This window comes from Myotis myotis, unplaced genomic scaffold (genome assembly GCF_014108235.1).
Source record: "Myotis myotis isolate mMyoMyo1 unplaced genomic scaffold, mMyoMyo1.p scaffold_m19_p_2, whole genome shotgun sequence".
NCBI classification, from domain to species: Eukaryota; Metazoa; Chordata; class Mammalia; order Chiroptera; family Vespertilionidae; genus Myotis; species Myotis myotis.
In genome coordinates, this window is record NW_023416324.1 from 121,963,718 (window position 1) to 121,977,344 (window position 13,627).

The following is a 13,627-nucleotide window of genomic DNA, read 5'->3' on the forward strand; positions in this document are numbered from 1 at the left end:
TATAAATTATTTTCTTTGATTTTATTAACACATCTCTATTTATAACAGGAAAAAATCAAAATAGTAAATCTTTCACTTATTTTTCTAAAAAAAGTATTTCCACAAATGTTTTGATTAAATAATCAGCAACATTTTTAACATTGTAGAAAGAATGAATTAGCTATATAATTAAATTTTTTGAATGTTTCAGATGTTTGCATCAAAAATTATATATTTAATACTGACAGTCACTGAATCATTAATATTTTAAGTAAAGAAAAACCATAAATCCTATTACCATAATAATAATTGAGAAATATGACACACATTTTAAATGTTGAAATACTCAATGTAACAAAAAATCAGTGGAAATGAGCAAAATAAAATTTTAGTACACAATATTAAAAAAATTTTAACTATTGATTCATACTTAACTTTGTATATATTTTGCTTCTCTATGTTCCCCATAGAATTAAATTAAAAGATTAATTTCAAATTAAAAAAAATGTCTTAAATAAATTTTCAATTAAAGCCAATCTTTGTTGTTCTGTAGATGTCTATAGTTATTTAATTCCTTAGAAATCAAAACGTTCTAAATTAAATATATTATCTATAACACTTTCAATTTAAATGTTAAACTTTAAGGGAAAACCCTCTCCAACATATTTCTGATTATATATTATCTATGACTATCCCTAATGGTGAGCTTATTTTCTTTATTGAAAAATCAACATGAAACAGAAGTATTAAAGGATGGCTTACTCATTATTGCTAAAACTGCTGAAGTGTGAAGGTTAAAACTTATATATTCATTTATTTTTCCATGAGATCTGTTGTAACCAAAGAATATTAAATACTCGTGTCTTCTGATGAATACATATATCACTCTCAAATCATATAAATAGATAAACATATTTTTTCATTAAATATTTATTAAAATAATATTCTCTGCACTCACCAATTAAAGCACAGTTTCATTACAAAAAGATAACAGCAAAATCCAAAACCCTAAGAGACTGAAATGATTCACATGATATAAGCCTTATGATTGACAGATCAATAATATTCACTCCATTTCTTTATTAGATGAAAAAATATATATAACATTGACCAAAAGCAGTTATTTAAAGCTAAAATAAATGTGCAAATCCTTATCAAACTTCATATTAAATTCAAAATCTTGATTTTAGTAGTTTGTTGAAAAATAATTTTCATTTAAGGTTCTATTCTTCTCTTTTAAGTATGTTTTAAGAAAAGTCCAATAATATCCTTTACATCAAAAGTTATTTACATCTTCAAAATTCTCTCTGCCCTTCTCTCTCATACACATGCATGGACATACACACACAGCTTTATCTGTGTTCAATAGATAAGTGTAATTTTTAAAATTAAAAAAGTCATTTATTTCAGTTATGTTAAATAATTACAAAGACTGTTATCAATAATTACACACAGAAGATAAATATTAATTGTGATAAACATAAGTAACTGGTTAAAAGTACATAGTTATACATATAGATACAAAATGATTGGCAGATAACTTGTAGATGATAGATTGAGAGAGATACAGATAGGAAGACAGATTATTCTACATCTATTTTCTCTCATAACTGATTCCACTTCAAATATTTCTCAGTTCAATTTCTGCTTTTGCTGGGCAAAGTACATTTTCTAAGTAAACTGACAAACAGTACACAATAATGGAAAAATGTATGTAGGACTATTTCAGCTTTTCTTCATAGCAGGAAATGGGTGCCCTCTGCTGTCAATTTGTAGATTATTTTAGATTTTATTTTTCTGTCATTTTTGAAAGTAGTGAACACTGTAAAAATGCATCCTTGTACTATGGAACATATATATGATACTCTGTGATAAATAAATAACAATATTTAATTTATAGAGGTGATACATTTTCCAAAATAAAGACTTGGTATTGATAAATGTGAGAGGAGCAAGCTAAGGAATTGGGTGCAGATTGTTAATTGTGCTTTATTTACACAATAGTAAGGAAAGATGATGCAACCCCAATGCTAAGTGAATGAAATAGCAAAGAGCTGTTTTATTAAATGAGTATTGAATTAATTTTTAAAAGAATTTTTAATTTTCCACTGCAATCACCAACTTAGCAGTATACAGCACATAGATTATTTATTTTACTGAGTAGTTTATGAAAATAAAACAAAGGATTATTATCAAGCTAACTGATATTTATTTTTTCTATTTTGCCTAATCTTCTCCCCAACTGTACAAAGGGCTTTTACTAAAGCAATGCAAATGTTATACGATAATTTGTAAAGATATGAAAACTTTTTTTTCATAATTTCATTTTCAGAGGTTATAATTTATGCTCAGGTATTCTATTTGCTTCAAATTAGAAAATATAATAAGTCAGTAAAACATCATATTTACTGAAAAATTGCCAAAAATATTATTTAGACACACTTAAAATGATTTTTCCTTTGAAATGATAAATGTTTTTTCACATGCTCATGTATTAATTCACTACCAGTTCATTTTGCTCTGCCTATATCTTAAAATCCATTAGACCCAATATCCTGATTTGATACTGTGAAAATTTTATAAAATAATTATGGACTCTGAATTAAAGTATTTTGAGCAAGAATCAATTGGATAGCAGTGAAGATAATTTATTTATTTCAAAATAAGAGAAGTGAGTGACCCAGCATCAGAAATAATGGTAAACTATTGGCAAAGAGATGTATGACTCAGATATCAAATAGTGGAATTTCTTTTAAATATAAAAAATAAATACAGTTAAATGTGTCCAATTATGCCAGTAAAACAAAAAATTTGTCTTTGTTATAGATTTTATATTTTCCCCAAATTTTTGATTATTATAATTTGTTTTACTAGCTTCTCTGTGTTGAGAAGATAACATTCATATTATTTGATGTGATCACACCGATAAAAAAATTTGAAATATTGCAGCACTAACCAAAATGTGGCATGGAGATAAAAAGTGAGCAAATGCTGTTAGAAAAATGCTACCAAAAGACATGCTTAACACAAAGTTGCCATAATTCTTCAATTTGATTTAAAAAAAAAAAGAGCAAGATCTGTAAAGCATCTATACTAATAAAAGGGTAATATGCTAATTAGACCAGATAGACCAGATGTCTTCCGGATATCCTTCCGAACAAAGCCACGGGGGCCAAGGCAGAGGTGGCTAGGGGTGATCAGGCCAGCAGGCAGGCAGGCAGAGTGGTTAGGGGTTATCAGGTAGGCAGGCAGGTGAGCGGTTAGGAGCCAGTGGTCCCAGATTGCTAGAGAGATGTCTGACTGCCAGTTTTGGCCCGATCCGTGTGTTAGGGCCTAAACCAGCAGTCGGACATCCCCTGAGGGGTCCTGGCTTAGAGAGGGTGCAGGCTGGGCTGAAGGACACCCCCCCCCCCCCAGCACGAATTTCCTGCACAGGGCCTCTAGTCCTATCTAATAAAAGAGTAATATGCAAATTAACCATCACTTTACGATAAAGATGACAGCTCCCACAGCCAATAAGGTGGGAATATGCAAATTGATGCAACAAAGATGGCGGCTCCGGACAGAGCCATGGAGCCAGCCAGAGAGTGGGTGGGAAGGCTTGGTGTCCTGGGAGCAACTCAGGAATGGTGCTAGGGGCAATCAGGCCAGGAGGGAGGGCCGTTGGGGGTGATCTGCTGGTGGTGGGGAAAGTTGGGGGCGAGCAGACTGGCGGGAGGAGCCAGTTGGGGGCAAGCAGGACAGCAGGGGGTGCAGTTTGGGGTGAGCAGGCCAGCAGGGGGGTGTCAGTTGGGCCAAGCAGGCTGGCAAGGGGGGGCAATAGGGGGCAAGCAGGTCGGCAGTGGGGGGAAGTTGGGTATGATAAGGCCAGTGGGAGAGGCAGTTTGGGGCAAGCATGCAGTCAGGGGGGTCGGTTGGGGGTGAGCAGGCCGGGTGGGGGTGGCAATTGGGGCCGAGCAGGCTGGCGAGGTGGGCAGCAGGGGCCGAGCAGGCTAGCAGGAGGGCAGTAGTGGCGAGCATGCTGGCAGCGGGGGCAGTTGGGGGTGATCAGACCAGCAAGGGGGTGCAGTTTGGGGTGAGCAGGCCAGCAGGGGGCATTTTGGGGCAAGGATGCCAGCGGGGGGGGCAGTTGGGGCCAAGCAGGCTGGTGGGGGGGAAAGTTAGGGGTGATCAGGCTGGGGGGGACAGTTGGGGGCAATCAGACCATTAAGGGGGGGCAGTTGGGGTGAGAAGGCTGGTGGGGGGGGCAGTTGTGGGTGACCAGGCTGGCAGGCAGAGTGGTTAGGGGCAATCAGGTAGGCAGGCAGGTGAGCGGTTAGGAGCCAGTGGTCCCAGATTGTGAGAGGGATTGGGCCTAAACCGGCAGTCGGACATCCCCTGAGGAGTCCCAGATTGGACAGGGTGCAGGCCGGGCTGAGGGACACCGCCCCCGTGCAAGAATTTTGTGCACCAGGCCACTAGTGATAAAATAAAAGACAATAAAAGGAGGTACTATCCTTGTAATCTAGATAAAAGAATGAAGCAGTGTCTTAGGGAAGCAGAGAGCCTCTCTTTAATCCTATATAATAAAAGGCTAATATGCAAATCGACCAAATGGCAGAACAATTAGTCGTTATGACATGAACTGACCACCGGGGGGCAGATGCTCACTGCAAGAGCTGCCCCCTGGTGGTCAGTGCACTCCCACAGGGGGAGTGCCACTCAGCCAGAAGCCGGGCTCACAGCTGATGAGCGCAGCGGCAGTAGCAGGAGCCTCTCTCACATCCACGGAAGCACTAAGCCATCAGTCTGACATCCCCCAAAGGCTCCTGGACTGTGAGAGGGATCTTGGAGCAGGTGAGTGGGGGCACCAGACCAAGGCAGGGTGCCGGTCACTGTCATCAGGGCAAGACCCTGATGACTGCTTAGAAAAAATAGCCCAATGTATTATTGCAGTACAGGATCAGATTGACTCACTGGCAGCCATTACTCTCCAGAATTGAAGAGGACTAGACTTTCTTACAGCTCACCATGGTCCTGCCCAGCACTTGCTGCTGATGCTGATCCCACTAGCACCTGCTGCCAGTGCTGGAGCCGCCACTCGCACCCACTGCTGGCGCCTGGTGCCAGTCCCAATAGCTCGATGCCATCAGTGGCTGCTAGCAGCAGCTGCTGGCCCTGATACCCCCGAGGGTTTCTCCACCTCCCCCTCCTCCTGAGGGGCAATTGGGGCAGCGGCTGCCACTCGCACTCGCTTACAGAGCTGGCCCTGCTCACACCTGCTGTTGGCACCGGCCCCAATCTCTCCATACCATCAGTGGGTAGGAGCAGTGTTGGCAGGATCGGGGCTGCCAGCAGGAGTGTGGCTGCCGACAGGGGACAGGGGCTGCTGCAGGATGGGCCAGGCAGGGGTGCAGGGGATGGGCTGAGACCCATCCCTGTGCCCACCACAGCCTCGTGGCCCACAGTTTCTTTCAAGGTACACAAATTTGTGCACTGGACCCCTAGTGGTATATAAATTCAGAATGAAAACAAAGGACCTTTTGAGTGACTGTTAATATAAATTGTCTCAATACAACAGCTCAGTACAGTGGTTAGTATGACTGGATAGGGTCCCTTCCAAATTGGCTTAAAGGGCTCTTTTTTCCAGTCTTTTACCCAAACCTGGTCTCCAGTTTTATAAGGATGTACAACTGTTCCTAGAGAGATGGGTAGTTGGTCAGTAACCCATCTGGGACCTCAAAGACAGTTTTTCCAAGTCCTTGTAGTTGTTTCTGGATTTCTGTTTCCTATGTCCCCCAAATCTCCCTTTGGCCGAATAAAGGGAGGGGGTTTGCCATATAGAATTTCAAAGAGAGAGAAACCTACCCTGGCCCTACAGCATACCCACAGGAGTATAAGAGGCAAGATATCTGTCCAGGGTCGGGTTGTCTCTTGACATAGCTTAGCTATGCCTTGCTTGAGAGTCTGGTTCATGCGCTCCACTTTCCCTGAACTCTGAGGCCTGTAAGCTGTATGTAGATTCCATTTAATTCCTAAAATCTTGGCTACCTGTTGTACTATTTCTGCTACAAAGGCTGGGCCATTATCAGACCCTATGGTCAGAGGCATTCCATAATGCAGAATTATGTCCTTTAATAATGCCTTTGTGACTTCCCTTGCCTTTTCCATGCAAGTGGGAAATGCATCAACCTATCCTGAAAAGTTGCAAATAAAGATTAGTAGGTATTTATTTCCTCTGCTAGGCCGTACTTCTGTAAAGTCTATTTCTAAGTCCTCAAAGAGAGCTTTCCCACATCACTGAACTCCTATCGGTCCTACAGGACCCTGTTTGGCGTTGTTCTGAGCACAGAGGAGGCGACACTGAGAGACTGAGGCACACAAGGAAGGAATAGAGGCAATCAGGTAGTATCTGCCTAACAAAGCTTCTAGGGAAGTCTTCCCTAAATAAGTTCATGCTGCTGGAGGACTATCTTCTGGCTAACTGTTCTGGGACATAGACCCTATGACTGGGAGTAACCACCAACCTTCCTTTGTTCTCTTGCCCCCTTCTTGCTGAGCCCATTCCTCTTCCAGAGGAGTGTATTTTGGAGGTTCAGGTAATTCGGGATGATCCATGCTGGAGCTGCTTGCTCTTTAGCAGCCTGCTCGGCTGTGGCGTCAGTATGTTGCTTTCCTTCTAACACTGAGTCTTTCCCTTCTGGTGACCTTTGCAATGGGTGATGGCTATTTCCTTGGGCTCCCAAACTGCTTCTAGTAACTTTAAAATCTCATTTTGATTTTTTATTCCTTTTCCTCTGGCCGTCAGGAACCCCCTTTCCTTGTATATAGCCCATGAATATTCAGAGTAGCAAAGGCATAGCACGAGTCAGTGTAGATGTTGGCACACTTATCCTTACTGAGTTCTCAGGCAGGACCTGTGCCTCAATTGTCTCAAAGTTTGATACCACTGCATATCCGGCTCGTTTTTTTTCCTTTACCTAAGAAGCTGCTGCTATCTATGAACAATACCAAGTCTGGATTTTGTAAGGGCTTATCTGTTAGATCTGGCCGACTGGAATAAACCTCCTCTAGGACTTCCAGGCAATCATGCTCAGGGGCCCCCTCAGCAATGGGTAAAAAGGTGGCAGGATTAAGAGTTCTTACTGCTTCTAGTTGTACCCTTGGGTTTTCACATAAGAGCCCTTGGTATTGGGTCATCTGAGCATGAGTTAGCCAGTGCTGCCTCCTAGCTTCCATTAGGGTAATAACAGAATGAGGTACTTTTACATTTAAATTTTGTCCTAGGGTAAGCTTATCTGCTTCTTTGACTAATAATGCCGTGGCTGCAAGGGCCCTGAGACATGGGGGCCACCCAGAGACAACTGGGTTAATCTGCTTGGAGAGATAGGCTACTGGTCTTGCCAAGGTCCAAACTCCTGGGTTAGAGCTCCTAGGGCTACCCCACTGTTCTCATGCACAAAGAGGTTAAAGTCCCACATCACATCTGGTAGCCCTAGTGCTGGGGCCTCCGTGAGCTTTTCCTTTATGGTGATGAAGGCTTTCTCCTGCTCAGGACCCCAGTCAATGGGTGCCTTCTCTTCCCCTTTCAAAGCTTCGTTGAGAGGCTTGGCCAGGTCTGAAAACCCTGGGATCCAAATTCGACAGAACCCTGCTGCTCCCAGGAGTTCCCAAATCTGCCACTGGGTGCTAGGGACTGGGATGGCACATACTGTCTGCTTTCTTTCAGTCCCTAGCCTTTGTTTCCCTTGGGTGATTCAGAAGCCTAGATACTTGACTTCTTTCTGACAAATCTGTGCCTTTTTCTTGGACACTCTGCAACCTGTTCAGTTAACTGTCTCAGGAGGGCTCACGTCCCCTCCCAGCACTGAGCTCCTGTGGAACTGGCTAATAGGAGGTCACCTACATGTTGAAGTAGAACGCACCCTAAGTCCTGTCCTGGGAACTTAGATCAGATGCTAGCGCTCCACTAAAGAGAGTAGGGGAGTTGTTGAATCCTTGTGGCAGTCTGGTCCAGGTGAACTGTTCCTTGGCCTCTGTAGTTGGGTTTTCCCACTCAAAAGTGAAAAGAGGCTGACTGAAGGGGGCAAACTGGAGGAAGAAAAAGGCATCTTTCAGATCTGGACATGTAAACCATTCCACCTCTGATGGAATGAGTCCTAGAAGTGTGTAGGGGTTTGGCAGCGCCGAACGCAAGGTTATAACAGCCTCATTAACAGCCCGCAGGTCCTGCACCAGGTGGTAGTCATTAGTCCCAGGCTTTTTGACAGGCAAGAGGGGAGTGTTCTAAGGTGACTGGCATCTTTTAAGGAGTCCCCACTGAAGCAGCTGGTCGAAGTGGACCTGTATTCCTGGGCTGTCTGGGGGCCTGAACCTCTAAAAGCCGCTGCTATTACATTGGCCATTCTTTGTATTTTCTTTCTCTTCCTCCTTTTTTATGGGCCCTGTCTCGGTTGATGAAAACCTTGTTTGCTATCTCTAGCAACTCAGTAGCATTTTTTTTCTGCAAACCCTTCCAGCTTCTGTAATTTTCTCCTGATTTCAGGCTGGGCTTGGCCTAAAAAAGCGGCATTGCCATGGTTTGAGTGTCCAGGGCCTCAAGGTTAAAGGGGGTGTAGATCCGGTATGCCTCACACAGTCTCTCATAGAAAACTGCTGGGTTTTCATCAGGCTTCTGGAAAATCTTGGAAATTTTAGCCATGTTGGTAGGCTTCTTGGCTCTGGCCCTGACCCCCTGGAGGAAAGCCAGCCAATATCTTCCTAGCCTGGCCTTCCGGTCTTCTGAGTTCAGGGACCAATCTGGTTCCTCATCTGGGAGGATCTCCCTTGCCCATCTGTCTGTATCTAATGTCCCTGCTGGGGCCAGGGTCTGGAGCCACTTCTGAGCCTCTGTCATTACTCTCATTCACTCCTCAGTGTTAAAGAATGTGAAAAGGATCCACTTGCTGTCCACCCAAGTGGGCTTCTGGGTCTGGAAAATCATTTTTAGGAGATCTACCATGGCCTGAGGTTTTTCAGAATAAGCTGGGGTGTGTTGCTTCCAATTCAGAATGTCACTTGTGGTAAAGGGATGATAATAATAGACCGGCCTTCCTTCCTGTAAGGTCCCATCTTCGCCAAGCACTTGGGCACCCAAATTTCCCTAAGAGGCATCTGACATGCCGGTTGTGGTTTGGGCCCTTGGTTGGCTGAACACAAGCACCACCCAACTGTCTCTGGAGAGCCTGGTTAAGGAGAGACGAAAGAGGACAGTGTTTCCAGACTTTCCGGACCTTCCAGGCTAACAGGGGGAGCACTTGGTGCTGCTTGTGGCACATATGGAGGTGATAAAACTGGCTGGACTTCCTAGGGTGGGGGAGAGTCCTGTATAATAGGGGGCTGAGCTTCCTTCTGAGGGACCTGCTTCTTTTCTCCTGCCTGCTTTTCCTTTGCCTGCTCCTGCCCTGCCTGATTTTTTTTTTTTTTTTTCCTGCCTCTTTATTCCTGCTACTAAAACCTTACTCTTTCCCTTCTTACACACGCAGAACTGGACCCAAGGCAGCAAGGTTTGAGCAATTTCTAACCAGCTGTTTTTGTAGGGAAACTGATCTGGGTGTCCGGGGTCTCCTGTAACTACATTCCAGACTGCCCTGACCAGTGTTTCATCTAAAGAGCCTTCTGATGGCCAGTCAACCCTGAAGTCTGGTCATTCCAATTCACAGAATTTCCTCAGTGTTTCAGGATTCATTTTAATGCCATAATCCTCATTGAAACCCTTTTTAAAATTTTTCAGCATGCAGTTGAGAACAGTGGGTTTACTCTGACCTGACCCCATGATGATTGGTGGCATGAGATAGACAAGGGAGGGGATGACCTGTTTTCACAGATGCTCACTCAGATGCACACCTGGCTGCATCTCTTGGGAGCTTAGATTCATCTTAGCTAAGGTGCACCCGTATAAACCCTGGGCCTGGTCACCTCCGAGTGGGGGTGAGTCACCGTTATGCTATATGATGAATAGCAGAACCACAGGTTAGGGCCCACTCGGATTCTGTAACCAAAGTCATGGAGCCACCCAAAGGAGAAGAGAGGGCAGGCCCTTTCCTTCCACTCACACACTTTCACCAGACATTTACTCAGAGTTTAAACAATCCACCCGATTCCTGAATAATTGCCTGAGGGAGTCGTATGACTTCCGGGGGGGTGATCAGACTCCCCCTTTCACTCACTTGGAGTGGGCCTGCCTGACTGGGGCCCCTACCTTACCAATTCTGTCAACAGGTCCAGAAGTGTCTGTCCACTCTCTCCAGATTCTGGCTGGGTCCTGGACTGAGGTCCAGAAGCCCAGAGTCCCCTGGTTCAATTCTGCAAAGATCAGTAGCCTGTGCGCCTCCCGGAGGCCTGTCCGGTGCCCCCGGGCCCCAAAACTGGTCCACTCATCGGAGGCCAAAAGGCCAGTGTGGTTGGTTCCTGGGCAGGGGACCGATAATGTTGCAGAACTGGAGAACAACAAAGCAACACTTAGAGAAATGGAGTTCCACTTTATTATTATTACACCGGCGGGCTCAGAGAAAAAGTTTTTCAAATTCTGAGCAAAGCAACAAGCAGGAGTTTTCTTTTTATTAAAGAGCCAGTCCTATGAGTGGTTAGTAGTTATCTCGCTGGAAGCTTATGTCCTTGAAAATAACACAGTTCTATTCAGTTAAAAAATACATCTGGCATGAGCATGGGAGTATCTAGTCTCTGGCCTACAAAGTCAGATAGCTAAGTTTATCTTCCTTATTATTCAAGCAGGCTAGAAAGCAAAGTTATTTTTTTCAGAATAAGGGGCGGTCTAAAAAATAGCAGAGTTGACTTTACAGAATAAGGAACTATCTAAATAGCAGAGAATTTCAAACAGTAGTTTTACAAAATAGGGGTTAGCCTTCTCACCCCCATGGGAGGATGAGGTATTGTAGAAAGCTTTATTTCTGTGGAATCAAACCCTCGAGTTTCCAAAGGCTCCTTTCCTGCCATCCTCCAAGGAAGATGTCCCATTTTGCTTTCTTCGGGGCTAAGGTCAAAGTCAGTGTCCAGAGCTTTGTTCCACATTGGAGCACAGGTCCTGTCCAGCATCAGGCTGGTTTAGTTTGTGTTCCCCACTGCAGTCCATTAGTCCATTGCATGTGGGGTCTACAGGGACACTTGGCTATGGAGGGAACACGAGCAGAAGCAAAGCCAAAGGAACCAGAAAGCCAAGAGAGCCAAGACTGAGTTCATTTGTCTGGCAGATTATGTATTTCCAAATTTTTGTGGGCTTGCAATGGCCCTGCCCCCTCTACCAAATGATCTTTGTTCCTAGTTTCAACTGACAGACCCCTTCCCTGTGTTACCCTGACTTTACTGCATCTCCCCCTTTGTCCAGTCCCTTTTCCCAATGGTCTGCAGGGAATGGGCCAATAGTTCCCTGGGAGTGTGAAATTGCAGCTTCCTAATGAAGCTGCCCAAATGACCATACTTATAAGGTCTGGCCTTCCCCTCTGCCCCTTCCTATTAGTAATAATTAGCTCAGCACCTTCACTCTGGAGGAGATTCAATACTTAATTCAAGTCTCCCATCAGTGTTTCTTCTGACCATGCCAAGTGTAAAAAGATTACTCTGTCAGAAAACATTACTTCTAAATTCTCATATTATAAATCTGCACTGTTCAAAAACTTGGATGTTGAGGAGTAGAAAATCATCTTCTCTCCATTCCATCACAACTTGTACCCCATGATCTGTGGCATTATGGTTTGAACCCCCAAATCTCATAGTCCTTTATAAATGCATAACTTTTTTCAAGTCCTAACAAAAATGTTCAAACACATTAGATCTTCAAACACTTATTCATTCATTCTATAATGAAAATATTATCTATAATGTTTCTAAGTCTCTGATATACCCTGGTTAAACAATGATAAATGAAACACATTAACAACACTATTGTTCTAGAACTAGCCTTCTACAGGTAAAAACTAATGTTAAATAATGGTTCTTAAATTAAAGGGTTTATTCCCTCAATCCATTGAGAAAACACTGTAACTCATTTCATTCAACACACACTTATCTAGAGATGTGAATAAAACAGAGATGTGAATAAAACAAAATGTCCCTTCTTTGTGAATGTAAATGTTAAAAAAAAGACAATAAAAATTTAACAAATAACATATAACAATCTACAATGCAACAAATTTGATTGAAAAATTAAATATGGTAAAAAAAAGGAAATATAATTGGATGGAGTTACTAAATTAATTTGAATAGAGGATAATATTTTTTAAAGTGGTATAAATGAAAAAAGGTGCATTTTGAAAGAAAAGAGTATGACAAAGGGGAATTTACTCAGGGGATAGGAAACAGTCTAATAAATATTCAGGCCCTGAATATCTTCTTACCATTTATTTTATCTCTGTGACTATATTTCTTAATATATATATATAGAAGTTCAATAACTTTTAATACTGATAACCGGAACAGTGAGCCGAGGTGTTTTTCCCAAAGTTGTGTCTTGTGACATGGAGGAATGAGCTCCAGGGACCAGAAGATTTAAGCAAAAGTGTGGAAAATGTATTACAAGCAGATTCAGACTCCCTGTAAGAGGAGAGGGACCCAAGAATGGGCTGCCCGTTAAAGCCTTGTAGTCCAGGGGTATATGTTTGCTGCAAGCCTGCTCTGTGTCTACCTGTATCATCACCTGATTGATTCCCACATTGTTCTTGCCCAGCAACAGACCTGAACTTTCCCTGTTTCTATGTGCTCTTTCTGTGTCCCTGTGCTGAACTTTCTATATTTCTATGTGTCAGTGCACCTTATTGTTGCAGGCCCTCCCTTGGTTTCCCATGCCTCCCACTTTGAGTCCAGAAGCATTTTATCATTTCTGCTTGGTTGGATCCTGTGGTTAGGCTGCTCAAACTGCCATGTCTGCCCCTGCCTATGTTCCACCTGCCTTTGTTTCCACTAGACCCCTGCCTGTCTGCCTGCATTTCAAGTTAACCCTCTCAATATCATGGAGAAATATGTGGACTGAACAAAATGAGTGGACATTTGAGTGCTGCAATATTAGCTAGGTAATATAGGTTGTATACTCCCATTTCCTCAGTAAAGATTTCTTGACCTAGTTCTAACCTGTTATAGAATACACCAAGACACTTCTACTAGTCTCAGAACTCTACCCTCCCACATATCTAGCTATAGCTTGACAGTCAGACTTTGATTAGAGCCCTTTTTAAGCTACCCTATTTTTCATCCAGAGCTTTTTATCTGAACTCAATTTCTAACTGCACTTTGGCTTTGCACTTTGGTTTCTCTAATGAAACAGTGGGCCTATCCTTAACAAAAATTGGTTCTTAATAATTAATGAGGTTGTCCATTTGATAATAAATCTGAAAGAACTTGAATCCTGTGATAATAAAATGTTCAGTTTTATCTACATTGGTTGAAGAAGCGAACCCACCTTTCCTCTCATTTATTTATTCTCATTTAATTTACATTATCTCCTACTCCTAACTGGCTTGAGGGTAGAATTTATATTCACCAAATTCCAAGACATAGAGTCCCTGATGATCTAAGAAGATCTGTGCTCCAACTGCATTTTATATAAAATGCTATATGATTCTTCATTATAATACATCATTAGGTTCCAATTCTAAAAGCAAGAATAATTATGTCTGAA